This window comes from Fundulus heteroclitus, chromosome 15 (genome assembly GCF_011125445.2).
Source record: "Fundulus heteroclitus isolate FHET01 chromosome 15, MU-UCD_Fhet_4.1, whole genome shotgun sequence".
Taxonomy (NCBI): domain Eukaryota; kingdom Metazoa; phylum Chordata; class Actinopteri; order Cyprinodontiformes; family Fundulidae; genus Fundulus; species Fundulus heteroclitus.
Genome location: NC_046375.1, coordinates 7,187,640 through 7,213,088, shown reverse-complemented (window position 1 = coordinate 7,213,088; position 25,449 = coordinate 7,187,640). Strand labels below are relative to the sequence as shown.

Genomic DNA, 25,449 nt, shown 5'->3' with positions numbered 1-25,449 from the left:
CATTTTATTAGAAATATTACATACATTATTCAGAATACAAAACATGGGTTTATTAGTTAAATTTGTGTGGGTTCCAGCGCATATTGGGGTAGAAGGAAATGAGAGGGCAGATAAATTGGCAAAGAGGGCGATTCAAAATCCTATAAGTTTTATCATTAAAACAAGTAAATCTGAGGGAAAGAGTATAATTAAAGAAAAACTTATGGAAAAATGGCAAAAAAAAGGTCGGATGAAGAAAAAACAGGTAGATGTTTTTATAAAATAAAAAAAATAAAACAGTAAGAGAAATAAGAAATGGAAGACGATATAGAAAAGAGGAGAGGGTGATAACAAGATTAAGTTTTGGCATTGACTTTACATCAAAATGTGTGAAATGTTAATTGTAAGTCCAAACTCACAAAGCACTGACAGTAAACAGGGTTAACGTAGCTGTCAGTTTAACCATTAGATGGGTCACTTTAGCTATCACTGCAACTATTGCCCCCGCCGACACATTTGGCAGGAGCCGCCACTGCTTTAGAGAGGGACATTGGCTGGGCTACTGCTGCCTACAACTTTCTGTTCTTCTTCTGTAGATGTTTCAATTGGGTCCTTCAGAGTCTGACCCCATCTCTCTCCTAGACAGCTATTGGTTCAGCTTTTGATGCGACTGTGTGTGTTCTCCTTCATCCTCTTGACTTGAAAACTGGTTCAGAGCTGATCTGCTACCAAAGGAACAACTAGTGCCATTAACACTTTACTATTCTCTCACATAGAAAGTACTCCTGGATCAGGCCTTTAAAAAGTCTGAACCAGAAACAAACATGGAGAAGCAGCATTTAGATGCTATGCTCCACAAATTAGGAACAAACTTCCAGAAACGTGCAAATCAGTCAAAACACTGAGTTCCTTTAAATGAAGACTGAAAGCCCACCTGTTTAGAGTGGCTTTCGGCCCATAATAGGACCATTTACCAACATATTTAATGTGTATCGATGTTTTCACATGATACAATTTAATGTTTGTTACTGGTCTCACAACCAGTGATTGTTTTGTTGTGTTTATGATATTTTTATGTTCTCTTTGTGCAAAACACTTTGAATCACCTTGCTGCTGAAATATGCTATACAAATAAACTTGACTTATCTAAAAGTTAAAGCTGTAGTTGGTAATCCTGTTCAGAAACACTTTTTGTTATATCGGGTAAAATGGTTATTCCATCCTGAAAGTAGTCAATACATTGTGTATTCAGAAAAAAGAAGTTGAAAAGTTGATCTCTGTGGGAGCTGCAGGGATTTAAAAAGTCTGACCAATAACTGCCCTTCGCACCAAAGAGCAAGGGATTTGTCACAGCTTTTTTGCTCTGCCCTCGCTCCTCTCTGCCCCTCAGGGGACTTGCCTTATCTATTGGTTGTCCACATGCCAATCATTTTCATGTAACAGCAGTGTGTTTGCACGTTCCTTGTTTGTTTGTGCTTGTTGGCTGCGCATGTGTACTTCTAGTCTATATGTGCACTTTTCAGTAACAAGACAAGTGCTGTAAATGACCAGAAAAACTTTACAGACATACGTAGGATAAGGAATAAGCTAAATAAATCCTTGACTAGAATCCTTTCATCCTTGACTAGAATTCTTTCATACATTACCAAACAGAACAAGCTTCATCACTAAACATTCTAAGAAAGCTACAGCTTGAGGTCTCTGAATTGGGCTTTCTGACACTACAGCTAAAACAGACAGCAGCATAGTACAGTAGACGTAGTGTGTATACAATAGACGCAGTGTGTATGTGTGTGCCTGTGTGTTTTAAAGTAATGTGTGTGTATCATATCTGTCCCAGATGGCACTTGCAGCCATTAGTCTTTGATAGTGATGGAGTGTAATCAGGCAGTGCAGTGCGCTCTGTTTCAAGGTCACATATGTCAGATGTCACGGGATGTCTTGTTTACATATCATCCAGGATAAATTAAGATTACAGGCGAGCCAGTTTGAATAATAGCATTTGTTTTGGCCAGGCAGACTCTTGTTTTTCTGTCTGCCTGGTTTCTGTCTCACTGGTACATATCAATGGCGATTCCAAAATAGCCAAAATTGTGGTCATTTCGCCAGGGTCCAGCTTTCTCCAGGATCATTCCAATCCTGCCAGCAAGTTCAATGCTTACACAGCATTTCAGTATGAGTGCTGGTAGCGGCCATATCTCTCACATAGTTCAGGCATCCTTGACATGGGCCAATACGCTGCCAGCGTTTTCACAATTTATCAATGCTCCAGGTAACAGCCAGCTCCAAAAAAGCAGAAATCCTGTTATCATAAATCTAATTTTGCACAGATTTTCAACATCCTCGACAGAGAAAATGGACAGACACACGATCCTCCTCCCACTGTGTGTCCAGTTGCACATGTCCCCTCAGGCCCAGGGTCTCTCCTCCGGCCATTCTTCTCATTGAGAAAATTGTATCAATTGCATTGAGAGTCCAGCTGACCAGATTTATAGTTTGGAAGATATGTAAAAGAGGCTCCAAAAAGATTGATAGAAGCAAGCAGGGAAACAGAGGAGAAGGAGAGAAAAAACAGACAGAGAGGAGAGGCAGCTCCACTCCTCTCACTGTAGACTTTGAACATGGCTGAGAGTTGCAAGAAGCAAACTGCATTCAAGTTTATGAGAAGAATAGGAAGGACTCAGTAGAAAGAAATAAGACCACAGTGGATTTGGGAGATTTTTTTCATGTGATCCCATGAGGAGCAGAAGAGCAGGTAAGATGGTCTTGTTCATGCACAGTTATTCAAAAAAGGGACTTGGGGAATCTTCTGGAAAAATCGCCGGCTTTACCTTTAAGTATGAACTGGCATGTAGTGCAAGAGTTTCTGGTATTTGTTTACATTTGCTTTGTGTCCCATTTGCAGGTGTCAGTTTTAATTTGCATGGCAAATTCAGTAACAAACTTATTTCTTCCAATGGTGGTTTCCAAAAGTGCTTCTGTGGCAATGTGCTGATTTGAAATACAATGATATAAATATTTTTTGTATTTGGTTTCAACTAAAAGTCTGAAGATTGTCACAGATTAAACTTGATGTGCAAAACCTAGTGATTCTATACACCATGCATTGTGAAATGTCCAGATGTTGTGCCGTCTTAATTATCTCTTCAAACTCTCAATTTCACCAATTAACATTTCAATTCGTAATTGATGTCACTGTATTTGTATTATATCTTACAGAAGCGCAGCTGCTAAAGGAATAACACAGAAATGTAATCATTAAATCAAATAATCGCAGAGCTTCTTTGAAACCACAGTTGAAGAACAATAGAGGAGGGAGTCTGAAGTTGAAAGCATTGTGTGATACTAAAAGGTTTGAGTTGGGGATAAAAAAAAAGCATGGATCTAATTGAAAACTGAGTATCACTGGGGAACTTATTGGTTTTTTGAAAGTCCCTTGTGGCAGAACGCAGCCTCTTATTTGCATCCAATTTTTCACAACGCTTTAGCTCTTGAGTTTAAAGCTTTTGAATTTAAAAGGCAGGAACTTTTTGAATTAAGATAATTCTTTCAGATATCAGATAGCAGATAGCAAAAACATTATGCCTCATTATATTTTCATTTGGAAATTGTAGAGCAAGTTGCCTCAGTTTTACATAGGGTTTCTTTGCCGTTTTCTGCTTTTATCATATTGCTAATGTGGTGCCAGGTAACCTTGCTAGAAATGTATTCCACTTTGGTATTAAATAAAGCATAACGTTTTCAAATTTGTTTTGTATATTTGGATTGAAATTTAAATTTATTAAAGAATTCATGATTCATTTTCAAACTATTTTCTGAAGGTTTTGCTGGTCTTATATGCCATTTTTACAATTTTTGATTAATTTTTTCCCCAAATTCATCCCTCAACAACCCTCACTTTGTCAAGGCTGCATAAAGGCTGCTCTAGCCATAGGGTTCAGCTGTGCTTTAGAGATGAACATAAAAAAATGCTATCACCTATGATGATGCATTTGTTTAATGCTGGAAAACGAAACAAAATAGCAGTTTGGCCAGTGAACAAAAATGAAGAAACATACTGGTATACATTCATGCAGAGGGCAATGAGACCTTATGAGCTTTTCTCCAAACTGATCGGCTACATTCAGGTCCGCTGGGAGCAGTTTGACAGATAGAGTTTATTATGTCCAGAGTCATACAGTACTTCACAGCACACTGGGGTCAAGGTTCGCTGCTCATACAAGGTTTGTTCAGCAGTGTGCTGGAGTAACCAGAAAAACTAACACACCAAAAAGCCCCTCACAGAGAGGTCTGAAATTGTTTGAGTTGAGAGATGACAGTGCTTTGGCAGAATGTACATTGGCGTTTATGTTTTATATATATATAAAAAAAAGCTGAAATGCCTGGAAGTCAGCGCTTCTGAGATCAACTGGAATAAACCCTTTTTTCAAAAGAAAATACACCTCACACTCATAATCCAATATGGCTGGCATTCAAATAAAAGTGAAAGTTGCAATCATAAACAATATTTGCACTTCTGATGGTCTTTTTCTTATTTCATCCATGAGTTGTGATTTGGAAAGGAAAGGACACGCAGCCTTCAGTTTTTTTAAAACATAAAAATTCGAAAATGTTGGCATTTGTATTCATAAACCCCTGTTCTACCAGTTACCTACAGAAGACAACTAATTAGCAATCACAGTAAATGCATGTGTGGATCTTTTTCTTAGAAGGATAGAGACGGCAGTAAGAGGGCCCAATCAAACTCCCATTCTTTCTGCCTTAAGATTTGCAATTCTTGTAGGGACATACTCCAAAAAATACACGCATCTGCAATTGCAGAGAAAGTATTGACAAAGTTTTGACTCTGGTGATCATATGACAAATATATGCGCCTCCTTTTCATTAGCCAAGAATCTTGAACACCCATTTATCATTTTCTTCAAGTTCCCAATTGTGTACAATCCACGTTAACCTGGAAAACAACAACCTAATTTAATATGCTCAAGTTTGCAATTTTTACATGACAAAATAACCAACGTTTCTACATGTTTACAAAACGGCAAAGCATTCAAATCGATAAAATGATGAAAAGTAGTCCGGTCATTTAGTACAAGAATATGCACAGTCTACTGATTCACAAATTCAATTCTGACTTTAAGTCAGATAAGCTCATCAGGATGGCCAGCTCTGTTCTATGATGGCCCCATGACCCAGTGCATGTGGTAGGAGACAGAAGGACTCGCAAAAATAATATCACTATTGGACAGCATGAAGCTGTTGCAGAGCTGGAGAGCTCTTATGGTGACAGACTGCTGCACCCTTAGATGCACTAAGGAGCGTTATCGCAGATCATTCCTCCAAGCAGCTGTTACTCTTTATAACCCTCACAGCTTCCAACAAACTCAATAAGCGGTTTACATCCCTGCTGTTCATTTCTCATTTTTTGTAGTCTGTTGCTGCTTTTTATGCACAGTCATATGTGAGCATTCAATTTGAGTATTCCATTGTTAACAACTGTGCGGTATTTTTCTTCTGATGTGGAATTTCTTTCTTATTTCCTGCTGATGAACCCGAAGTTCCCCACTGTGGGACAAAAGAAAGGATTATTCTGTGATATTTTATTCCTTCTAAAGTAAAAAAAAAAAAAATCCTGTAATGCAAACATAAGAATATTAAGTTAAACAATAGCAATGTATAAACAAAAATATCCAAAAGTCTGTCATTGTTCATTGCTGATGGAAAATGATACCACTGTGTGTCTCTGAGTCGGCTCAGTTTAGAAACTCTGTCATGGTGTTTTATATCCAGATGCAGGAATGAAGCAATCTGGGTTTCCTCCATCTTAAATTAATGCCTCCAGGAAAAATCTTTGCCATAGCAACAGCTGCTGAGGCTAATGGTTTCCATAGTATTTGGAGCAATTTGAAATAACAGATGGAATGAAAACTTCTCAGGGATAGAATAAATAAATATTTTGAACTGATAACAAATCAAAAGGTATGGCTTAAATCACTCAACATTCCCATGTTACAATGTTAAGGAACACTGCCGCTATTAGAATGGCTTTTTAAATGCTAATTGATATATATATATTTTTAATTGCCTCTCTCCACTTGACAAACACCACAATATCCTCTGCTGAAAACCTTGAGGTATATGTCTCAAACCACAGTTCAGTGATAAGTCACTCTGATGTGAAATTACTTAGCAGAATCTACAAATTACATTTTCGCTTTCTTACTGTTTTATGCATCATAAAACAACATTAGCAGCTTAATCCGCAAAGCACATGGGAGTCTGCATAGGTCTGAAGTGATGAGGAGGAGGATGGTGAAGGCAGAATTTGGGGAGGGAAATAAACAAAAACAGGAAAATCATGTCAGAGTTTGATGTAGAGTGGAGTAAAAAGAGGACAAGTACCCATGTGTTCACATGTAAATAAAAGCTACAGATGAGAAACTGATATGGTGTTGTGCACTGTCATCAGCTCAGACCCCCACAACAATATAAGCCAGTGCCTGAGTGTTTGTCACATACGGTAGATGAAAGGCAGCCAAGTGGAAATACATGTTTACCCATGAAATGAGCACCACAGCCCTTCAGTCCCACACAAGGGGGGTAGTTAAAGGTTCAGTTGCGTATTTTGCTGCCTTTACTGAAGCCTCTTTTTTTTTCAGAATTTTGTGCAGAGCCATAAAATGTGTTGAGTACGAAGATTGCTACTTTGGAGATGACAACCCTACATAATGTTTTAATTAACATCTCAGAACACTGCCTTTAGTACTTTAAAAACAGCTATTATAGGGAATGGCTCTCTTAACTGTAATAAATACTGAATTTCTTAATGTGTAAATGCAATGTTAATTTTACAGCTTGTCCAGGTGGAGCTGGGCATAAAAGGTCCATAGTAAATATTTTTGTTAAACGACTTCCTTGTCAGATTATTCAAAGAGATAAGGTCCCGCATGGGGATGTCACAGTAAATCGAGCCATGTACATATTTTCTCAATGGAGGCCTAAAGAGAGGACCACCCCCAGCCACACCATCCCTTTGTAGAAAAGGGAAGTACCTTGATTAGAAGTCTTTCCAGGTATGTCTTAAAACACATGTAATAACTTGGAAATGTTGTGCAGTCAGCCTGTGAATCATTGTGCAAGGTAGGGTGAAATTGGAACTTTTATTGTTTCACATCCCTCCCAAGTAGCCACACCATAAAGTCCCTGGGTCATAAGAAACGACTTCACTCTTTTCACCTCTGGCACTGCTTTGAAAGGCCATGCAGCTCTCCGTTTCAGCTCAGCCCTGCTTGGTGAGCAGGATCTGGTGAACCTTTCCCACACTTCTCCTTGGGACAAAGGCCTGGCACTAGCTGTCTCCAGGGGTGAGAGAAAGTCCCAGCATTCAAGAAGTATTTGCAAGACTTCTGTTCTTCAAACGCTCTCACTAATCAAGGTCTGCCTGCAGGAGACCAGCTACCTCTTTTTTCTGTTTCACCAGCAGCGCAAGCCTGGATTACATTCCCTTGGAAGCGAGACAACTCCAGCTACGTGATGACGTGGGTAACAAAGAAATCTGACCTAGATCTTAGCTCTCGAGTCAAATATATCTGTCCTTTGTTGTTTTTTTGGTGATCGTGGTTTATTTTAGGTATTTTTTTTTCCTTCTTGTTTTTTTTTTTTGTTTTTGATTTTTGGATAAAAGCTGTTTGGATAGGATCTTACATGCCAACATCTGTACCTCCTTTATTAAACATGGTACATCAGTCACAGAGCATTGTGTAACGCAAATAACTAGTGTTCCCTGAAGGAGAGGAACAAGGTACAACACAAAAAGGTTGAGATATCATACTCCCGCATGATATCCCAACCTTTTTGTGTTGTACTGGGTGAAGGGGAACTTAACAGGCTTTCTCTCTCCCTTGTAAATCTGAACTGGAGCTCAAAAGAATCAATATGCATCTCTTGCCAAGATCCCTTCTCTTCTGTCCTGTATGTTTAAAAGCATCAATGGGTACAGAACCTGTGATTTAGCATTCAACATTTCACCCACCAGATTCACCACTTTGTAGCTCATTTCTTTGCTATAGCTTTGCCAGTCCAAACTGACCACATGGTTCTGACAGCCAAATCCAGTGCCCCTATAGTACTACTACTACTACTACTAAGAACACTATGTCTTAATTGTAGAAATTAACTTAATGTTTATTTTGAATAAGTATAACAACACCCCTTTTGGTTCATGAGATAATGTTCTTCTCCTGTTTGTTAAGTTGATATCTAATGTAACAATTTAAAAAGGGTAGATCACTAAAGGATGTATCTTAACATTTCTATTCTAATAAGAAAATTGCAAGAGATTATCTGAGATTCAAGACGTTTTAAGATTCTATACAAACGCTACATGACTCTGATGTAATTTGAAGGATGTTTGATGTCATTTTGAGTAAAATGCTGAATTACCTACTTATAAGGAGCCTTCATTTTATTTTTTGACAGTTACGTGTCTAAAAATATTACTTAGAGAAGCATGATCTACACAGCACTGAAAATATATCAAAGTAAAGTGGTACTTACTGTTGACTGAAATATAAAGACAAGACACACAGTAGAAGTTTCATGGCAATGCTTTAAAAAAAACAAATCAAACCACAGGCTTTAAGTTCCCATGTCTGAGTGAAGATCCGCCAGTCTAACAAATGTGTGCAAAAGACTGTTTATGTCATGAAGAACTACACTAATTCAAAGCAGGTGAGCCGACTGGAAAACAGGGTGAGAGGTGGGTGTGTCAGACAGGAAAAGCATAACCTTTAATAGGCAGTAAGCAGACTTGAAATGACCACAGGAGTTAACCAGGCCAACGGCCAGCTTTCCACATTCACAAACTTAATCAATATCCATTTTTCCCCCACAGAGTCTCCATCAATAATATAATCTACCCACATTTAAAAAAACAACAACAACTTGCACATATTGTGTATAAAGCAGTTATGAAATGGATACAAGAAGAAACTGGATTGGCAGTATGTGTTAAATGTAAACAACAGCTAACTAAAAAGAATAAGATGAAGAAATATAAGCAACATATTATAGTCCTATACAATAAATTACAATACGGATTTCTGAGTGGCTTGTAAGTCAGATTATAGGTACCTTTTGAAAAAAAAAAACCCAACAACAACAACCTTTAAGCCAGTATTAAAGACACTTTTCATTAAGACCCCATTTCTGCATGAAAATGTTTTTTTTTTTTTATTGGTTTGATGCAATATTCCAATCTTAAATGCTGTGTTTTTATTAGCTGGAGGTGAAAAAAAAAAAAACATACAACAAAAATAAAGGCTTCAAAACAGAGTCAGTCTGTGTTAATCTATATAAATGTTTCCTTTAGTGAATTGAGTTACTGTAATGAATGTTTTTTTTTTAAATAATACTCCTATTTATTGAATGGGGCGGTATATGCATCGGACAAGTAAGTCTTTTTCAGGTTGCGTCTTTAGACATACAAATGCAGTAAAGTATTATCCACATGTTTGTACAAGTTTTTGCAGAGAAAAGCAACATTTGCAAAGGTCTACAGGCAACACCGACAGAAAAATCTGAAATTGTACAAGGAAAGGGCAGACACACAGTTGAAATGTCAGCATTGGGCTCCTAATGGTTCTGGTGATCTGACAAGCAAAGTAGCCCTGAGCCTTCTCACACTAGGTGACAACATTTCTCAAAGCCTTCACCTCGTCAGGGTGAGAAATGAGATTTGGCCATAAACTATTTATTCTCCTGCTCTTGCTTGTAATTTTGTTTTTGAGTCCCTATAAAAAAATAAAATGATCAAACCCTCCAGCTGGGACTTCAGTCATGTCTTTGACGAGTTCCAGATCAGACCTTGGGAGAATGAATAAGGGAATTGTGGTGACAGGATTATGGTTAAAAAAAGTCCTGAAATGTTACTGACTGCAATGCACATTTTGAACCAACAAAAATAAATGTTTCTGAACTCTCTTTTTTTTTTACAGTTACATAATTTATCTACAAAATCTGTTCTTTCATTCTTTCTTTTCATAGATACACTTGGCCCAGGGATTCAGTGTATAACCACCTCTTTTTTTTATTCAGTCATTCAAGGAGCGAAGCTGCCATAAAAAATCTTAACCTCTGCTTGATGTCCCATGGATAGTATTACTTGCCAGCTTCTTCTCTTTCTAACTTTTGCTGCCATTATCATGGTGTAGTAGACCAGTGGATGTGTGTTCCTGTTCTCTCATCCTCTAGCCAGCTGTGGCTGGTGGTCAATCATACTGAAACTAGTTTGGAGATATTTCATACTCTTAAATAGAAACTGTTCTTTTATTTACTGCTTCAAGCTTTCTCAGAATAAAAGCAATGAGACATCAACAACTCAATGCAAATACCTATTAACTGTTAATTCAATTGGCTTGGCTTCCTTAAATTACTCTTTACATAATGACAATATATGATCAGTTTTGATTATAATTTGTTTTGAATGGTAATATTAATTTGATTCTACTGGAATGAGCTCAGTTTAATTTGAAATTTGTTCCAAGATAACTACAGGTCTATCTCAAAAAGACTGAATATTGTGAAAAAGTACAATATTTTGTGTCTCTCAGTTACATGAGCGGCACTCATGTATACATTCATTACACGTAAAGGCTTGGAACATTTCACTCCATTTCTTGTCATTTTGTTGATTATAGCTTGCAGATAATGAAAACCCAAAAATTCAGTCTTTCAGAAAATTAGACGAGGCCATTACACGAGACAAATTTAAAAGAAGCATTTAAATGTATAAACGTAATGGTAATATTACAAACACAATCATTGGTAAGGCTGCCGACTTGACAGCTCTCCAGAAAACAAGCACCGACACCCTCAGCAAGGAGGGTAAGCCACAAAATGCCATTGCTTGAAATCTTGGTGTTCACAGAGTGTTGTATCCAAGCACGTTCATTGAAAGTTGAGTGGAAGGAAAACATTTATATGGTAGGAAAAGATTCATGAGCAATGGTGATAACCACAGCTTTGAGAGGATTGACAAACGAAAGTCCACAGGCTCCTTTTCCTATCTCCTTCCTTATTGACTGCACTATTCGGACAGCACTTATCATGGTGTCATCAATGCTGACACACTTCTGCTTTAGCTAAAGAGTCCTTACCAATTAGACCTTTTTGGATGCAGCCTTAGGATCCATCTGAATACCTTTATTGGGAAAGGGACATCATGAGGTTCCGATACTACATTAGCTGTGGGAGGAAACATACAGGCTTCTTTTTTCCCCACCTCCTTCCTTACTGACTGCACTAGTCGGACAGCACTTATCATGGCGACCACGGACGCACTTCCGCTTTGGCTAAAGAGTGCTTGCCGGTGCTAAGGCGCTAAAAGGAATCCCACAGGAGCTTGGAGCTATAATTAAGGGTATCCAGATCCAAAAAAAATGTCTAATTAGAGCTCCTAGCTCTAATTATAGACTCGCTGTCTGAGGTGTCGGTCCCCAAAACTACGTCTTGTCACGTACACACGCAAGCTCAAAAAGAGAGGTTTTAAAAATCTCATCTTTGGCCGGAGTTTTCAAAATCATTAGTTTTTAGAGATGTAAAATGGCATTTACGTGTGGATGGACGGCCTGGCCCCATAAAAATGTGTTCATCCTTACAGATATTTGGCTACATGTGGACTAGGCCTTAGACTTCTCAGTTTGAGGCAGAGACTGACCTCTGACCCAGAGAGGGAAAGCATTTTCGTTTTATATGAACATATGCAGATTATCAATAGTTTTAAAATACAATTGTACACAGATTAGTTTCACACATTCAAAATTGGGTGGAAGTATAAAGCCCCCCCCCCCCCCCACTCCTCCATCCACTATTTTCACATACTTTTCTAATTTATAGTGTATAGATTAAATATTAGCATAGCACATTATACATTAAATATTGCACATTTTTTATTCATATGAATCTTACAGTGGTGCTAACATTTAAATAAATATACTCGCTTAATTAATCCTCGTCATTGGAACATACATAACAATGAAATGTGCCCTCTGCATTTAACTCACCTGTTTTAGGGAGCAGTGGGCTACCACTGTGAGGCGCTCAGGATCATTATGGGTCCAAGGGTCTTGCTCAGGAATCCAGAGTGACAATCAGTGGGATTACCACTGGGAACCGGGGAATTCCCACTTGTTCCAGGATACAAGAAGAAGAAGGAATCTTTATTATTGCAATTGTACATTCCAATAAAATTTATCTTCTGCATTTAACCCATCTTTTAGGGAGCAGTGGGCAGCCATCACAGCGCCCGGCTCTAACCACTAGACCACCGCTCCCCTTGAACTGCAAAGTATAACAACAACAACAGCAACAACTAGAGTAGCAATAATAGTTTTACCTTGTTTAGAAATTAACTAATGTTATACAAATATATTTTACTACCCAATAAAACTATAACATTCTATCCCATAATTTCTATATTATTGTATAATGATAATCATTAAAATGACAAATTAAGTCTTGGAATATTTCACTTCATGTGTAATGAACCTATATAATTTTCTGAAAACAGTGACAAAAAATATGAAACATTTTCACAATATTCTATTTCTTAGATATACCTGTATGTTTTAGGTGTCTTTTGCGCATGGCTTGAAATGGCTTTTGCTGGAATTCAATAAAAAATAAAAAACTTAAATAAGTATTAATGTTTATTTTTTTAATATTTTTGAGTTTTTGCTTTTGTCCTGATCCCAAACTGATCAGTAGTTTAAGTGGAAACCACTAAAACCTTTAATTATCTGAGAAGCAACTAATGTAAATATCCCTTTAATGTCAAAAGTGAATGACTCTACATCAACTGAATATATTTTTTTAATACTGTTGGAAATATATGACTCAATGCCCAGCGCAGTGAGGCCTACGTTTTGTTTTGCTCATTTGCATGTAATTGGCCCAATCAATTACTCTGAAGTGCGTCTCTGAGTCTGAGTTTGCATTTGACAAGAGCTGTCTCACCAGGTTCTTAAATGTGGGGTAAGTCACACAAGAACTACCACAGTGCATCAGTACCTGGAACAGCACTGTTTTCTTTGAAGTGGGCCTAAAATAAGTGAAATGTAAGTATTCGTCGATGTCACCTGTTGGGGCCTGAGGTGATTCATCTGTTTTTGCCTACTTGGTACTTCAGACTATTTCTACAGACAAAAAAAGATTTCAATGTCTGACGCACTGACTCCATTTAAGTTCTTTGAAAGAAAAGGGTAACATTAGCTAATCCTGTCTGTTAAATCATCCTCAGAGGTGCAAAACAAGGACTGACAGTGTCTCATCTCCCTTTTTGCAGTACCAAATTTATTTTTCAATTACTGTCAGATTTATATCCTTGCTGCCGTTTTTCTTTCTGTGATCCTGTTTATTGCTTGAGAAAAATCAAAAAAAAAAAAAAAAACCCTCTCCAGATTTGCTGCAGCTGAGTCCTCGGGTGGGTTTTTGAAGTTTAAAGAGATTGGACAAAACGATTTGATTATCTTTTTCACTTCTCAAAGATGTCCTAGTTTTGCCGGGAAGGTCCTATCTGTTGATTTAAGGTTGATCCTTGGCTTATCTCTCAGTGTGATGTCGTCAAAAGTCAAATAATTTTACTGCACAAAAGGAACTGAAGGAAAATAGCAGGAAGAAATAATTCAAGACCTTAAAGTAGGAAAGAAAAATAATTAAAGAAACGTGGACTGGAAAGACAGATAAAACCAGCCTGTGCTGAGCCTACTAAGTAAACACTCAATTTCATTTGAGGATAATGGCTCTCACTGCTTCACTGGACTCCCAAAGCCTTAGAAAAAGGTAACCTTTTAACCTAGATTGATAAAAGGTCTACAGATTTTTTTTACTCCTCTTCTGTGTGTGAATTTCTTTTGGTCAGAGCACTATGTCTTGCTTTTTAAGATATTTTAGCCTGCTTCATGTTGACGAACAGTTTCTATTTAGGAAACTTACTCATAACTCAGCTTATTGCAATATAATCATCTGAACCATTAAAGTGCAACAACAAAAGCAGAATAACTCTGCAATGGGGGTCAATATTTTTTTACATAGCACTGTATGAGGATGAGAGAGCAGAATAATGCTCCTTCTTAGGAGCCTCAGATGAGTCCTGACAAAAGAAAGTGGGCAAGACGTGAAAACGACTTAAAAGGATAGGAAGAAAGTCAAATGTTTGTTTCCCTAAACAACACACACACACACACACACATACACACACACAATAAAATGGAAACAAATTTCCTTATAATATAGAATACACTAGAATCCACACTGAATAAATCAACTCAAGGTATTTATTTCTTAAAAAAAAAAAAAGTTAAAAGGTATGTTTAAGAGTGAAAATAATGACTCCCTGCTTTCTATGAGGTCGTCAAGTATAAGAGGACAGCAGCACAAAAATAGATTCATGAATAATGGTTGAGTTTCAAGTAGAACAGAAGAAAAAAAAAATCCACCAACTTATGACTGAACCTTAGAGCATTGTGCTAACCAGCATTCACAGGTTGTAATATCAAATATACTGGCAGGAAATATTGAATATTAGCAATAAAAAGACAGTCATGACATTGTTTCATTTTCTTCTTAACAATTTCAAGATTTGATTATGAAATGAAAAAAATAAAAAAATAAAACACAAAAAAAAAAAAGTTCAATTTTAATCACCAAACACTGAATATAGAACACAAAGAAACCTCAGAACTCATCACAAATTCAAGAGCTGGGACAATGCAATGGCGGGACAATAATAGGAGGTAGACTCAATGACTCATTTTTGCACAAGAGGAATTTAAAAGTTAACACAAACTCTTGATTGACACTGTGGGAGGAAGGAGACAACTCATGGGCCTAAGAGGTAGGGAATTGAAGGGACTTATAAGAGAGGAGGAATGCAAATAGTCCAAAAAATATATAAACATACCTGCAAAAGTTTATAGACATCATCACTATAGACAGACCAGGCTGGAGGAAAACCATAAAGGCAGGCAGGCTGCCGACATCTGTTAAGACACAGGTGGAAACAATTAACACAATCAGAAGTGGAACACACATGGGAAATATTCAGGAAATTAGAAACCCTTCAAAATAAAACAGAAAACAACGACTGCAGTGCAGAACACAACCAACTAAGAATGGGAGCTCATTAAATAACACGAATATTCAGAGGTTATGAATACAAGAAACCAAAGAAGCAAATCAAATCTTCAACGAATCATGATGTGAAATAAAATGCAATTAAAGGGCTCTATTTTGCAGGGCACTAAAACTGAACAATTATAAATTAAGTACATAAACCAGGGCCCGTTTCAAGCTAAAAGATCAGAGTATGTAGCTAAATTAAAGACATACTGACACATTTTGTTGTGGTTGATGAAAAATAATTATATTAATTTCAATGCCATTTGGGCACCATGCTGCAGAGCCTGTGCTTTGATAACAAGATGGCTTATAATTCAAAAAAAGAAGGTGTGAGCCCATACATTTTTTTTAGCCATATTTACCAAAAGGTAACAAATATTTGTAGTTTTGTTATTTTTATTGGACAATTAATCTGCTGGACTCTGTGGTTTGATCATTATTAGAGTGCAGCTCATTAATTTGGGGAGTTGGATGTACCAAACGTAACATAGCAGTGATCATTTTGATCCCCATCTATGGCAGATCTGTTTATTTTGATCCAAGCTAAGTGTAGATATCTATCAATCTTCTTAAGATGAGTCCTAAACGTTTCATTTCTGACAAAGTCAAGCCCCATTTTAGCCTAGACATTTATTTTCAATCTATATCTAATTTTGATTTACTTTCAGCCAAGAAAATGCTCACACCATTGAGTTTTTATTAAGGCATAAGAAGTCGTTCTCTAATTTTGAACTTCTCTAAACACCTAAATATTGCCATAAAAGTTAAAATCAATGTACATTGAAAGAAATGTGGTACTTTTTTCTTTTGAGTATGCTGGTGAGCAGCAGAAATAGGGAAAAACACATTGGAGAACACATAACACACCCATCAGGCATAACATTATGACAGGTGAAGATAATAACACTAATTATTCATTATTGCATCTGTCAGTGGGTGGGATATATTAGGCAGCAACTGAACATTTAGTCCTCAGAGTTGATGTGTTAGAAGGAGCAAAGTAAGCTAGAATAAGGATCAAGCAAGTTTAAAAGGGCTAAATTGTGATTCAAGAAGCCAGAGTCAGAGTTTCTCTAAAACTAGGCCTTGTCTGCATTAGTGCGGCCCCCGACTGCAGATTTAATCAACATGCATAGGCAGTTTATAGGTTGCATATTTAAAGTATAACAATTTTTCTATACATTTCAGAAATGATATGCCTTTTTTTAAACGGTAAGACTCTTTTTGTATCTCAGGTGTAACACAAATTACAGTTCAATTTTCAAAATACTTTGTTTCTTTCATCAAAACGATTGTTTAGTTTATTGTTGGGCATATAAAAGAAAAATAATCACAATCAAATTAGTTTATGTGCTTTGATTTAAAAATCAATTTTGGCCTCACATGTCAAAAAGTTTGGACACGGCGGATATGCAGTGTATTGAGAACATTTGCAGACAGCTTTCAGATCACTTTCAGATCCACACAAACCTTTCTGGTAAAATGTTTTCTGTAACATTTTTTGATTAATTCGAGTAATTACATGCACTAACAGATGCTAACCTTGGGGGAATGCCCTGAGCAGATGGACTTTTAGGCCCGTGGGCTTTGCAGACAACAGGAGCTTCTGTAAAGTCAGCGCTTTAGCGTCAGATTAAATAATTGGATTCCCATTTGTCAGCTGAATACACATGTACCCCGCACCCAAAAGATTTCAAGAAGAAACAGGTAGATTTCAGAAAGACAAAGAGACACAGAATAGCAACACACACAAAAAATCTATACGGGTTTTCTGCGGATATGTTAAAAAGCAATGGATTTGAAGCTTAAAAAGAGAATCTGGATTTACTGTCGGGGACATTCAGGGCCACACTGAGACAATGAAGCTTGATGTCAGCTGAGGGAACAGTTAAAACCCTGCATAAATCATCATTTTGAATTCTCCCTCAGGTACAAAAATCCAATATTAAACATCTGAACACTTAAATGGCTCAGTGACCCATTGAGGCTGAAGGGAAAATGTAGTCAAATGTGATATTGATACTGCAGAAAGGACAAACAACATACGGCGAGAATAAGAAAACTGCAGCTGAGTGCGGTGCAGAAACAACTTAATAAAAGCCCTCGCATTTTTCACACTAATCTCATTTTCCTAAGGACTGAAGTTAATCTGATTCATTTGATAAATAGATTTGTCTGTTTGCCCATAGGGTAGCTCTTCATACCACAATACAAGAAAAAAATATAGATTCATACGCTGTTTTTTTTTTTTTATTAGATGTCATGTTTTTGAATTTATTTTGATTTTCTGCTTCCTCTGGCAACATGGAGTTGCTGTTTTTTTTGGTCAGGAAAAAAATGCACGCTATTTTATATTTGACCTCTCTTGTGAAAGATCTAAATGAAAATAAATAATGTGGGGTTTAGACTCCACAGTGAACATGCTCTTCTAATTGTGTTATTTGCGTTGTATTGTTGTGCATTCAACATTGCTCCAAGGTATTTGCATTGTAGTTTAAATAAAAGGATTCTGTTTTCATAATATGGTTACTACTACAATGGTTTAGTGTTTGCTCTCTATTTTATCTGTCTGTAAGGGACTCGGTGGTAGTTATTAAAGGCAACAGTTTAAGGTATTTCTGTCTGACACTTAGAATGCTGCGCTGCAGTTCAGTCGAACTGAACTTTGACTGGCTGGGTTAAAGCACATCTAATGTCCTCATGGGGAGTGTTGTTAGTGGAAAGTAAAGATGAAGAAATATAGGGCTATTATCTGTCTTCGCTCTCTTCTGAGGCCTACAGCTGTACAACATAAATTGCTTATTGCAATCGTTTTTGCGGGGCCACCAGGTTTCTGGATTCAACTGTGAGGTTAAATAATTTCCCCATGCCGTTTACAAGAGTAAATCTTTTTCTATATTCACAATTTTATCCACTGATCAGCAGCTGTAATCCTTTCAGGCAGGCTCTCATTCATGACAACTGCAACCTATCTTCGGACTGCAGCAACATGCTGTAAATATGTAATGAATCTGCCGAACGGAGATACGGATGTTGAATCATCTCTGGAGTCTGCTTGTTAACAGGTTTGTCATGGTTAGTAAAACTCTTTATAAATAGTTATACAGCCAAGAAATGAAAACCTACACTAAGATACTTTCTTCTGTTTCTCGGTTCTTTGAGTCGTTTACTGAATCATTATCCATCTGCAGAAAAGTGCTTAGCAACAGTTACAAACTTAGCAACAATTAGAGTTCTTTTTTTTCTGATGCAGAAAACTTCTGGCTTAATTTTCAAGTAGCCTTTTAACGAACCAGAAAATTAGCAATCATTTCTCTTAACTTTTATTATGAAATAAAACAAGAGGAGGTAAAAATAAATCTTTATTTGTCATTGCAGTTGTACATTCCAATGAAATTTGTCTTTTAACATTTAACCCATCCCTTAGGGAGCAGTGGGCAGCTTTACAGCGCCCGGGGAGCAATCTGGGGCTGAGGCTCTTACTCAGGGACCCACAGTGGGAGTCTGCAGGGATCAAACTGGATACTTGCATCCTTCTCAGAGTGCAAGCGTGCTGTTTTAACCACCAGGCCACCACCCCCCTAATGCTCACAACCAATTTTCAAATTGATGCTTACAAAGTTGTTGCACAGACACTTAAAAAAAAAAAAGCTCTGACAGAGCAGAAATGGGTATTGGCTTCTGAAAAAGACTAAACTTCCATATGGGCACAATGTTTTAACTGTACTTATGCATCAAAAGATGACAATGTTCAATATTATTTCATAAATGGCAGACTTGTGTTTCAACTTGTAGCTCAGAATAGATATGTACATGTCCATGTCTTCAATCAAGAATTGTGTAAAATAGTGCAGAAGAAAGGAACTGAGCGCAATGCCCCTGAGATTGCAGTCCAAAGAATGATGTTATGAATAGAACTCCAATTTGGACAGCTAGAAAATAAAAAAAACATTCTAGCTTTCAGGCATGTTATTTATGCTATGGTTCTGACTCGCATTGTTACTCTGGTTTGCACAGGCATGCCCCAGCCCTCAAATGCTGTGCTACCACAATACTTTACATTGGTGAGCCGTGCAGTGGTTGTGTAAAAACACAGCAGCATTGAATGGAAGCAGCTAAAAGTCTAATGTTTCTACGTGTTATCTCTGTTATTCATAGGGATTTAACTGCATTATAGTAATGTAGCAGTAAAAGCAATTTTTGAGCACACCATCTGTCATTCAGGTTAAAACATCCACTTTAAGATGTTGTTACACATGTGGTGAAGCAAGAAATATAAATTCATACCTCTGTAATCTTAGAAACATCATACTTTATGATAAATAACACCTGCGGTAACCCTTAAATGTCTGGGCCCTGACTTTACCATGCCTGCCATAGGGAATGCATGAACTGTTGTAATTCTTGTCCCTCAGTCTTAGATTGTTACTTCCCTTGAAACTTATACACAGAAACAATTGTTTGATCATCCTGTGACAGGAAGTAATTTAAATAGACAACATGTTTTGTGGCAGAAACCTACTGTCTTCACTTTTTATGAATCTCACCTACTTCTCTTATATAGTTCGGTTTTAGGGAAAAGTAATACTGCTCCTCAATCCGTCGCTGGCTGTCACCAAGCATCCATTTAACATATTACTGTCACAAAGGTCCTTTTTGCCAAAATAATCTGAAATCTGTGTTCTTCTGTTCCGTGCAAAACATGATTAGTTTATATACTATTGTGCAGATTCTGATTTCCGAAAGCATACCTCCAATGGCTCTTAAAAGTACATTTGAAAAAAAAATTACTTATCAGAGGAAAAACAAAGGAATGGCTGATTTACTTATGTTATTACTATCTAGATATGTGATCCAAAATATGATGAAATACGTTCTTTGAAGTAATAATGTAAAGAAACATGTAGGCTTACAATATTGCATCATATTGATAAATATTTCTCTTGCCCTTTCTTTGACTGTCTGTTGACTAAAACATTAAAGTGAAGACACGTATTTCGTTATCTGCTGCAAGTGAGATAATCACTAAACTAAATCACCAGCCTTGGCCTCACAAAAATTTAAACAAAAGGATGCAACTAAACATCTGTCTCACTAGTTAACAGATGGCCTAAATGTATAAACAGAACCTAAACATTAAGATACCCAAGGGTTCCAGCTTCACTTATTCAACAACCCCTCACAGTCAAAGCGACTGCAGCCTAACCAGCTGGAGGCAAAAGTACCTGCGGCCTTCTGGCTAATATAATACTTTGCATTCCAATTCAGTGGTGTTGTTAGATTCTCACGCAGAAATTGAGAAGATTGGACTTCAATAATCAGCAGCCTGTAGTACATATAACTCAAAACATCGTTATTGTTTTAGTACATGTCAAATTGTTGCACTCATTCAGGAGAACTGAAGTGGTGCAACCAACACCAGTGTGAGTTTCTGCCCCAATTATACAGTCCATCATGCCATTATTTGTGATAGCGACTGAGACGCTAATTATCATTCCTCAGTGCTTTCTGAGTAGGAAACTACTGGAGCCAGAGGTGTTGTGTAGCTTTGTTTCAGCCACAAGCACGGCCGAGTCTTACATACAAATGAGGTTAATAAAGTGATGATAGTTGAGCTAAACTTGATGCTGTCAAGTTTCCTGAGAATCTAAGTAAAGAGTCTCAACCCATTAATGGGTGCAGCATTTCCGCTAACAGTGCTCTTGCCAAAATGATATCTCTACCACTCATGGTGAAATCCCATTTTCGGTCTACGAAACACTTTTTTTTCTACATGTTGAGTGAAGAGCGTTTCACCCTCATGGGACTGCTATCAGGAGACTGTTGGTGTTGTTCTATTTTTCCACAGCTTCAACTTTGATTGCTGCATTTTATGGTCTGTTGTTGTTGTTTAACTGTATAAGCTGAACATAGTGCTGAAGGTCTAGTGGAACAAGTACTATGTTCAAAGGGCCATTTTTAAATGCGTGCTGGAAAAAAAAAAACATGAAAATATGGCGGTAGTGATTTAAAGGCACACTTCATTAGGAAATAAATTATTCCCTTCAGGCAAAATAATTCCCTTTCGGCAATGCAGCCTGAATATCAACCATAGAAACAAGCATTTTTTTTACTCTAATGATGCCTTTGCTTTTAAATATTGGATCTGAGTCAATGAATTTCAGAAAATAGAAGAAATGTGAAGTAGTTTCTTTACCTTGATAGCCTACGTTTTACTTTGATCGGAATCTGTAAGACTTTTTTCTTAATGATATTTATATATTTGTATTAAAACAGGAGGATTCAGATGGGAAATTAAGTGTGGCTTAGTGGCGTTTCCTGCATGAGCTTTCATGAAGAGCTTTGTCAGTGCGCAGCACAGAAGGCATACACTCCCCATTGAACCGACATGCAAGCAGACATTGGAAAAGGGCCACCCTCTGACAGAAAGGCCATTTTGAAACCTTAAACTGTCATATTCTGGCCTGGCTGACTGTGTGTCTGCCTCTACTCCTGCTATTAGGATCATCTGCTGGACCTGCGCTCCTCTGCCACAACACAGTTAGCCTCACTCAGTTCACCTGTTGATATGCGTTCATATACTGGGCTTCCACAGTCAACCCATGCCAGCTATTTGAGAGCAAAGTGTGAGTAAATGTCCAGCTTTTCTTGCATGCTTTGCCAAGTTCCCAATCTGTATTTCCTGTATTTCTCGGTCTCGCCTTGCTCTTGTCAGACACTTCATTGGCTCTGTTTTCTGGACATGACCTGGACGGTTTCTCGATCATGAACCTTGCCAAGCCCCTACAGATTTTTTTTTTGTGTGTATGACCCACGCCAGGCTTCATGAAACTGATTTCAGCCTCAGCCAACCTGCCTGTCACCATCTGCTGTGAGCAGCCAGCTCCCAGTACCACCAGGTTACTGCTCACTCCTGTTGAGGTTTGTCCTGTCTGCACCGGTTTCTGTGTTTTTTTTTTTTTTTTAATAAACCTTTAAAGTGCAACACAGTGTCTAATTGGAGTATTGGGTTCTCAGATTATCAGTGCATAAAATTAACAGGGTATAGCAGTGATGGAAAAATTAATAGGATTGAATGACAAAGCTGTGGTTCAGGTGAGATACCATGACACTAACGTTTCCTGGAATCTGAAATCCTCTCCAACCAAAGGCATAAGCAAAAGACTATGGTGTATAAATTATGCATTGTAAAATCTAAAAACAACAGTGCATTTGTTTTTTAGCCACAAGCTGATACTGTGCTGTGAAATGGGTGCCGTAACAGTTAAAGGGTGTTTGCATCTTGGAGAGGCCGTAAAGGTCACCGGTTTGAAACTCTGTCACTCTGGGTCCATGTGTCCCTGAGCAAGATGCATGAACACAGGTTGCTCCCTGTGCGCCACTCAGTGAGGCAGCACACTGCGCCCTAAGGGATGGGTTAAACAGTTTCCCCTCTATGGGACTAAAGGAAATATTTATTTAAGTCCAACTTAAACCTCAATAATTTGTGGGTCTAAGTTTTACAAACAATTGTTTATGAAAACCACGGTTCCTAATGAAGTCAAAATTTAAACACACAACCTTATTTTTCATACTGTCCTCGGCCCAATCAAGGACGCTATTAAAGACTGAAGCCACAGCTACTGTTGGTGGTTCTGAAATGATAGATAGTTCCTTTTTATGCAGTAGAACTTAACAACAACCTTACATCTTCATTCTGTGGTCCTGCTTTGTCCTATGTTTGAAAAAAAGGCAGGAGTGCACCATACCTAGCCACTCTGCATCCACAGCTTCCTAATGACCTAGGCTGTAAATGGGTCTATTACCTCATGGCAAAAAGGTCCTGGCTCAAATCCTGGCTGTGACATATGTCTGTGGAAATGGCATATCCTCCTTGGAGCTGAAAGCCTCATCTTTGAGGCTTTCAGCTCCAAAGACGTGTCTGCTGTGAGTTAAGCTGATGATGTTATGTTTTTAAAACCTGATGTACTGGTGAAAATACTAGCACCACCTGTCAACCAATACAATAGTTGATGGCCCCTTCCCTCATGTCTCTACTTGAAACAAAGCTTTGCTCAAGGTGCCTCTATGGATGTGTTAGATTCCTAACTACTAAGAAGCCATTCCGAGCTTTCAGTTCCCTAAAAAAGCCTGACTAGCTGCCATCTGCTTGCAGAAGAGCAGCAGTCTCTTTGTTTTTGTTTTACCAACATCACAGGTTTAGGTTATATTTCCTCTCTATCCAGATGACTTCAGCAACAACTGGACTTGGGAAACCTAGAGTGACCAGAACTATTTATTTTAGAGTTATTATTTTTTTCAAAGAGGACCAACAGTGTATACACATCCACCATGGAACCACTTTCTGAACATTCTGGCTGGTAGGGCCAGGAGTCATTTTGTTTCCATTGCACCACACCCTGAGGTACACCCTGGAGAAGGTATCAGTCCATCTTAAGGCTATTTTATTTCAACTATATATATTTTCTGTTTTTATCGTTATTGTTATTTTGCTGAGAGTTGTGTAAAAGCAAGCGCTTGCATTCAAACTCATTCTCTTTTGTTTCGTCTGGCACATGGGCCACTGAAATCAACATTTCCTTTCTTATCTAGTCCTTGTTGGAGAATCTTCACCAACAGGGACTAGAATGCAGGGAAGATTCAAAGATATATAGATTTTTATTACAGACTCAAGGTCCAAATTACCTGTTGGCTCCAAATATCCTGTTTTTCCCAAGATCCATACCATACATTTTGAAACAGCCATGGATACAGAGCACATAATCGTACATATAACATGTTCCCCCAGCTTTGTGTTACTTTGTTGTAGTCACAGTGGCCATTTTGTTGCCAAAGCACACTGATCACATTGGATCAGCAACCATCTCTGATGAAAATGAAATCGGAAAATATGAAATTCTCTGAGTTCCACATACCCTTAAAGAAACATGTTGATTTTAAGACATCTTGTAATTGGAATGGTAGTTAGTGGTTCGGGAAGTTCATGATAATTTACTATACATTATCATTTTAATAATTTCTATTGCATTTTTAAAGAAGAATTGGTTTGTCATCATTGGTGAATGTTTGCTGTGACACCCTCTAGCTAAAAGGCATGTATTTAAACCTTCATTCTGTGTTCTAGGTCTCATTTTTGTACAAAGTGACACATACAGGCCAATACAACCTTAAATGGGACATATCCAATCCTATTTCATAGCCCTAAATACATTTTGTTGTGAACTTGGAATCCCTATGAGTGCAGAAAAGTTGAATGCAACCTCTCCAGGTGCTGAATTGAACCCTTTACAGTGGCGTAGGAGTTAGGGAGCTTGTTCTGCCATTGGTGGGTTGCTGCTTCAACCTCCTGTTCTGACCGTCTCAGTTGTTGTGACCTTGGGCAAGACACTTCTCATGAAATGCCTGCTGGCGGTGGTCAGAGATGTGTACCGATGTGTGTGAGCCTGCTCCAGGGAAGCTGTGGCTACTAACATTGCTCACCACCGTCAGGGTGTTAATGACTGATTGTAGTGTAAAACGCTTTAGGGTCGTTGGACTAGTTAAAGCGTTAAACAAGTACAAGCCATTTACCCTTATATTCTGCTTGGGTGATATTTTCAATATGTTCAGCTTTCTCTATTCCCAATTACATTTTTTGAACAATTACATCACAGTATTTGCTGCAGAGCTCCTAATCAAGGTCATGGATTTCCAGCTAACCAATCAAGCGAATCTGCGATTTTTATTCTTGTCGTCTAAGCTGAAGGATGCAGAAGCTACAAGTGAATAAGTCAAAACGTTCAGTTCTTGGGTGTATTAACTCACCCAATTCATTACATCACCCACCAGCATACTCCAAAAATGACCAAATGAAGTGAAGTGGCTCGCTCTGCGACCTGGAGGGGTGTGAAGTGCCTCGTTTAGATTTAAAAAGACTGCACCAAAACAAGTTGCTCTCAGATGCGCTTCAGAACGGAGACAAAAGAAGGGCTTGTGGGGCAACAATAACTTGGAGTTCAGACCAAAGCATTGCAGTTCCACTTTACAAAGATCACAACTGAATGATTTACATGTGAAATGGAAGAACTTAAAGGCATGATACGTCCCCTTTAAGGCTGATACTATTATTTTTAGTTACCAGTTTCTCTTTTCCAGGTAGTCTACCGAGAGTTTTTGATTTAGTTATTAATTTTATTAAAGATCAATAATTGTCTAGACAGTTATTAATGTTTGCTAACAATTCGAATAGCTTGAAGCTATAGCAAAGGTTTGTACCTTCAATGCTGATGATATTTATAAGAGCAGCACCCTTGT

General features: G+C 37.8%; 1 long non-coding RNA gene across 1 annotated transcript in view; it reads right to left on the bottom strand.

Annotated features, from left to right (window-relative positions):
• The window catches only part of LOC110368917, a 51,638-nt gene extending 36,642 nt beyond the window's left edge, over positions 1-14,996 (bottom strand). Inside the window, exons 1-2 of the long non-coding RNA XR_002428530.2 lie at positions 14,939-14,996; positions 12,042-12,164 (exon numbers count right to left, since the gene is read on the bottom strand). This is a non-coding gene — a long non-coding RNA (uncharacterized LOC110368917). The remainder of the gene's footprint in view (positions 1-12,041; positions 12,165-14,938) is intronic.
• Between the last annotated feature and the right edge of the window lie 10,453 nt (positions 14,997-25,449).